Source organism: Triticum aestivum, chromosome 7A, assembly GCF_018294505.1.
Source record: "Triticum aestivum cultivar Chinese Spring chromosome 7A, IWGSC CS RefSeq v2.1, whole genome shotgun sequence".
NCBI lineage: Eukaryota > Viridiplantae > Streptophyta > Magnoliopsida > Poales > Poaceae > Triticum > Triticum aestivum.
This window is the reverse complement of record NC_057812.1, coordinates 318044337-318050725: the sequence shown is the minus strand read 5'-3', so window position 1 is coordinate 318050725 and position 6389 is coordinate 318044337. Positions and strand designations below refer to the sequence as shown.

General features: G+C 41.4%; 1 long non-coding RNA gene across 1 annotated transcript; it reads right to left on the bottom strand.

Moving 5' to 3' along the window:
• Nucleotides 1-2065: 2065 nt before the first annotated feature.
• Nucleotides 2066-2703, bottom strand: LOC123150538 (uncharacterized). The gene is made up of 2 exons (XR_006475182.1): nt 2342-2703; nt 2066-2253 (listed from the first exon to the last, which is right to left on the bottom strand). It is a non-coding gene; the product is annotated as an uncharacterized lncRNA (long non-coding RNA).
• Between the last annotated feature and the right edge of the window lie 3686 nt (nt 2704-6389).

Genomic DNA, 6389 nt, shown 5'->3' with positions numbered 1-6389 from the left:
AGTGCCTATAGATTTTTGGAAAAGTCGAACCTTACAAACTTTGATCAAGTTTATGGAGAAAAACATTTACATTTAAAATGCCAAACATATATTATTAGATTCATCGTAAGATGTATTTTCATATTTTATATATTTGACATTGTATACATAAATAGTTTTTTCTATAAATTTGGTCAAAGTTTGTAAAGTTTGACTTTATAAAAAAATTATAGGCACTACATTATGGAATGGAGGGTGTACAAGGATACTAGACCATCATGAGGGGTATAACTTGCTGGTTTCACTTAAATTGTTCATTTAAAATTGTTGTGTCTTTTTATGCCGACTAAACAAACATATATTTGGAGTGAGATTAACCCCATCAAGTGTTGGCACCTAGATTAAATCCCGATATGTCTAACACTCTAGTTACGCATTCTCACACACATCCAAAGAAAAGAGATGCAATTAGAGCAACTCCAATGGGGCGACCATTTCGTCCGCCACTGTCTATTTGGGTCGGCGCGGATACAAAAGTCGGCCCAACGCGCCGACCCAAACAGACGCGCATCCGCTTTTCGTCCGCGGGTGACCCATTCCCGGCCCATTTCTGAGCCGGATTTGCGTTGGCGTGGACACGAGACAGACGCGCGCGCTCACCATCTCCCCTCCCCAGGTCCGCTGGTCGGTGGCACATTGGCCTCCCCTCCCCCCAGCCAACAGCAACCCTCGCCCGCCTTCTTCGTCGCCGACGCCGACGCCCATTTTTTGCCGGCAACTCTGCCAACTGCCGCCGCCTCCACATCCGCCCAGCAACGCCGCCCACTCCCCCCGTCGCCCGCCGCCGCCGTTTTGCCGCCGGGGGAGCAAACTGCTTTCCACCACCAATCCCCCCACTGCACAGCCGCCCCGAGACCAAGAAGCTACAATTGGGGATACTACTCTCTCTCTCTGTGTGTGTGTGCGCGCGCGCGCACGCGCGCGTGTAGTCCTCGCCTATGAAAGCTCAATGCCTAGTCCTGCCTTTCTGAAGTAGCCATTGTGTGTGTACTCCTCCCCTACGAAAGCTCAATGCCTAGTCCTGCCTTCCTAAAGTAGCCTGCATTGATGTTTTACTGGAGAGACCCGTGTGTGGCCTCGCTAGCACAGCACTACTTGATTGACCAGAAAATAAAGACTGTCTCTAAAGACCATATATTTGGCATGGGTCAAGTTTGGAGCTGAAAGTTGAGACCAGCGCCAGGACCCATTTTAGACACCTGCTAGTTAGAGAACGCTGCCAAAAACTTTGTGTAGAAAGTTGAATCATAGTGCGAGCCATTTATACTATTAACGTGTTCTTGAGTGTACTCTCCAGCGATTCTGCAGTCATTCGTCTCTATTCATAGTGTTGTGGCTGTACACAGCGATTAATGAAACTGTGTACTAGAAGTAAGAAACATGTTTCACTCCACGTAGCCTAAAAAAAGATACCATAAAACAAACAAAATGTCGGTAATTACTGCTCAATAGTGATCTCTCCGTGTTCCTTCTTAGTACCCCCTTGGGGTTGTTTGTTTGTAATATACCTTTTCTAATCAGCAAGTTTTGCACCTCTCCTACCAGCATTAAAAAATAAATAGGAATGGGGCAAGTCTTCAACTGAAAATAGGTGCATCAATCTATATCCATCTTAAAGGGTAGCTGCAAAAAATGCCATCTGAAAGGGGGAACCACCGGATGACCCCATTTTGCTTTTCGGAAGTGAGAGCACTCTCTACCTGCTGTCCAAACATTTGAATCTTCATTCTATCGTAGTTCCCCATATATACTTAATCCCTGGAAAATCAACACGCAGAGAGAAATAATATATGCTGAATATTTTCTGATGAAGTCAACTTTCCGACAGGATAATCACATATATGGACAAGAAAAACACTTGAAATACCTTCCATTAGTTTGTTAACCAAACAACTTACATGTGCTCGTTTTGACAGTAAATATAACCGGGAAAGATACATCAATGCACACAGCTAGCAGTCCGCCAAGAAACCTCTAGACGTACACACAACATTGCAGTACAGATGTACAAAGGAACAGCCAGGTCTACAATCAAGTTTGAAAAATGTATAGAAGCACTTAGAGTACAGATGTTGCAAATGAATTGTACGTAGTACATATCTTCCATGCATGTGAAGTTTCTGCATGTCAACCATGCTAGCATCTAAAATTAACAGTATAATCCAAGTCCAAATAAGTGAGCGCCCACATGTTTACAACGTCCGTGCAAAACCCCTGGAACCAAAAGCAGAACTGTACAATAACATAAACCAAGTTCAGAAAAAAGCAAGAACTGCAGCCTCAAGCTCCAAAAAAACATCACCTGTTCACAGCCAGATCTATAGCCTGCATCTGCTCTTTCTCCTAGCTGTTGTCATCGATCTGGGCTGGCATCGGCGACCAGGAGGAGGCCCGCACATGGATTCAGTGCTCGCCGGAGGTAGGGCTGAGGTGGGGAGGTGGGAAGCAGCCGTGGTCGTTGGAAGAGGGCACCCTGAGGTACGGCTGACGGCCTCGAGACGGAGAACGTCGGCAACCATGGATCGGGCAACCTAGTGGAGGAGCGAGGGGAGAGCCTGATTCAGACTTGGATTAGGGTGGGGAGGGAAAATGTGAAGGGGTTGAGAGAGACGGGATAGGATCGGGACAAATTTTGGTGTGAAAAAAAGTCACGATTTTTTTTCTGTCAAGCACCGTCAGCGAGTTGGAACCGTTCGTGGCGTCTTGAACCTTTTGTGGGCCGGGAACCGTTCATGCACGGCCCCAGTACTGGCGCTGTGCAGGGATGACAGTCTATGGGCTGGGCCTAGTGCCTATGTGCATGCAACAATGGTCCACAATCAACCCAATAAGGAAATAAACTTTACACTTCTAAAATGATAGAAAAGATTGGAGGGAAAGAAAGTGGACCAGATCCCAAGATAAGCATGTGGCTGAGAGTGCCACCTTTAGAAAGAAACACAATAGCTCTGCTTTTCCATATATATATATATATATATATATATATATATATATATATATATATATATATATATATATATATATATATATAGACCTGCTAAACTCAGCGTGCGCGCATTATAACTTAGCCTACGCTCCAGCCGCCCATCGACCCAACTGGGCCATACGTGCTAATTAGCCGGAGTGCGCTCACTCCACCAGAAAATCAACCGTAAAGAATTTACGACCATCGTCTTGTACATGCACTTAACCAGGCCCGCGTTCCTCCGAAAAAATCAATAGTAACGCGTTACGATCAAGTTAACATATCCAACACCTCGCACTTGGACCATTAATTTATGGTAACTGACGATCGTCGCATCGTAAAAGAGCCCAACAGTTAATTGCCACCATCAGTAAATTGGGCCTGCAGTAGTAGTAATGATATTACCATCTAGTAATTTGCATGCACTCCATTTTTTTCCTACTGTGAGCATGTAGTAATACATTTTGACATGTCCACACTAGGTTTACTACATATCTCACTGCCCATCTGTTTGCTTTACGATCCACTACAAGAGAAATTACTACTGCCAGTTTGTGAGCATGTAATAATACATTACTACATATCTCGGCCAGGTTTACTACATATCTCACTGCCCGGTAATAAAACTAACTTTATTACCGTGTACACTACATCTGTTACTTTCAATAATTAGTAGCCACTTTCAAAAAAATAATAATAATTTGTAGCCCAAAAGAATGAGGTAACGGACCAGCACATGGTAACAGAATTAAATGCATTACTTTTCCTAGAACTGTTGGTTACCCCCAAAATTTCTGTGGTGGTCAGCGTCATCCGCGCGCCTAAGTTGGTTCGTCCGGAGCGTAGATTAAGCAGAATGCGCGCTCGCTTACAATAGCGCAGCCGTATATATATATATATATATATATATATATATATATATATATATATATATATATATATATATATATATATATATATATATATGTATTTAAGGGTTTCAACGGTGTAAAAATTCTCAAAAATCTTGAAAAAAATGCTAAACCAACACACCTATAATATAACATGATCCAACGGAGGGATTAAAAAAATACGACTACATGTATCCTGCACGAAAGACAAATAGTTTAGTATATATTTATGTTGCAGTGAGCTGAAATGCGTTTATTTTTGCCGAGGACACATAAATGCATATTTTAACAATCCCTCTATTGGATCATCTTATTACGTTAGAGAGATGCTCCCATACTTATTTCATATTTTTTGATAACTTTTAAATCGTTAAAAGTTTACAGAGCCTAAACAAGTTCTGTGGCACGCTATGGTAGACATAGTTTCATATATATATATATATATATATAGAGAGAGAGAGAGAGAGAGAAAATTCGTCCTACCACCTGGTGGTAGTTACCCCATATGTCTCATATACCACCATGTGGTACTATATATACTACTTTATTATTTTAAATATACTCGTATACTATATTTAAGATATTTCAAAGCATGTTACATGAAAAAATTGCATATGAGCCCATAGTTTTTGTTATATTTGTGAAATATGTACATATTTGTACGTAAAAAGAGCATACTCAAAACATGGTATATACTACCTAAAAAATATTATATATACTACTTAATCATTGTTATATACTACATACTACACGTACATACTCTCGATTTCGACAGATACGACATACAACATACAAAACGCAAGTGGTGGTAACTACCACTTCTTGTAGGAAACATTTATCCTATAAATTAGCAGAATAACTATTCTGATAACACTTGCGCACTGCACGCTCAATAAAAGTGCACGTCATTGTTTGAACCAAGTGTGCTGCGGTACTCACATGAATGAACTTCCCGTCATAAAAAACTGCACGCTGTGTTTTTTTAGTATCTTTTTTGCTCTAGTTTTTTAACCGTTAGTCAGAACGAGGCGTGTAATATACCGTTAAAAAGCTATGAATTAGACGCTACTTCGACATGTTGAACACTTTTCGAGATTCCACACGGTTTAAGATCTGTTTTGAAAATGGTGCGGCCCATGATGAGTGGCAGCGAGCGCATTTTCGTGATTTCTTCTAACCCGCTTGTCGGAGGAAGCAAATGATACACCTTTGGAAAGATATCGTCGTGGCGCATCTTTTTCACATTTATTATTTTCTCTAATTCATTATGGTTTTAGAGAAGTTTCAAATTTACTATATCGTGAAATTCTGTTTTTCCAAAAAAATTTAAATTTTTGGTACTATTTTCGCTCCAGTTTTCTAACTGTTTGTCGAAATGAGGCGCATGATTCATCGTTGGAAAGCTACGAACGAGGCGCAACTTTCATATGTTAAAATGTTTTTGAGATACCTTATGATTTTTAGTTAATTTTAAAAATCATGCAGCTGACGACGAGAGGCAGCGGCCGTTTTTCGTGAAATTTTTACAAATCGCTGGTCGAAATGATTCAAATTATATGCCGTTGGAAAGATATCGATGAGGTGCAACTTTTTTATATAGAACACTCTCTCTGATTCCTTACGGTTTAGAAGCAATTTTGATTTTAACGAAATATGGACACTCCGTTTTTCGCGACACAAAAACATCGTATGTACTGCATCAAACGGAAAACAGCACTGCTTTAAACTAAAAACCGCACTACATTAGACGAGCAAGTGAACTTCATAATTTCTTTTGTCGAACGTAAATTTTTCTCATACAAGTTTTTGTTGTCTTTTTTTCAAATTTTTTGTGAACGAGAGTGGACCGAAGAGAGGAGGCAAGTGAACCACGACATATATCGAAGTGAACCTCATTACAATCTTTGTTGTTGCGCTATTTTTTCGGACTTTCATGTTGGGCGCAAGTGAACATCATCACCCTCAACAGTGAACCACATCCGAGGATCAAATGCACTGCAAGTGTTTCATTGATTTTGTGAACTTGTGAGGAGTTTTTATAGCTAACCACATGAGGGAACAACGTGAGTTTTCAAAGCAAACACATCTATCTCATTGTTTTACATAGGCACACACAGCGAACCGCACAAAACAAAACAAAAGTAATGCACGACCGAGCTAACCAAACTGCGCACACATACTCTGTTCATTGTTTTTACGGTCACACACATACATGCATACACACGAAATTAGGCACTAGCAGCCAGCAGAACTGCATTTGAACAAAAAATGACCTTCAACAGAACATGCATATGCGGCGGCTTCCTGTGCACTCGCTTGCTACACGCGCACGTGCAGCAAACTGCAGTGCACCCTGAGCCTAACTACTGGGCGCCACCAATGAACTGTGCACAACTTCATCGCCTACCGGACATGGTCCTGGCAGTCAACCCGCCCGCCCGAGGAGGTCCACCACACAACGAACCGAGCACTGCTCGTCGGTGGACCTTGCGCCG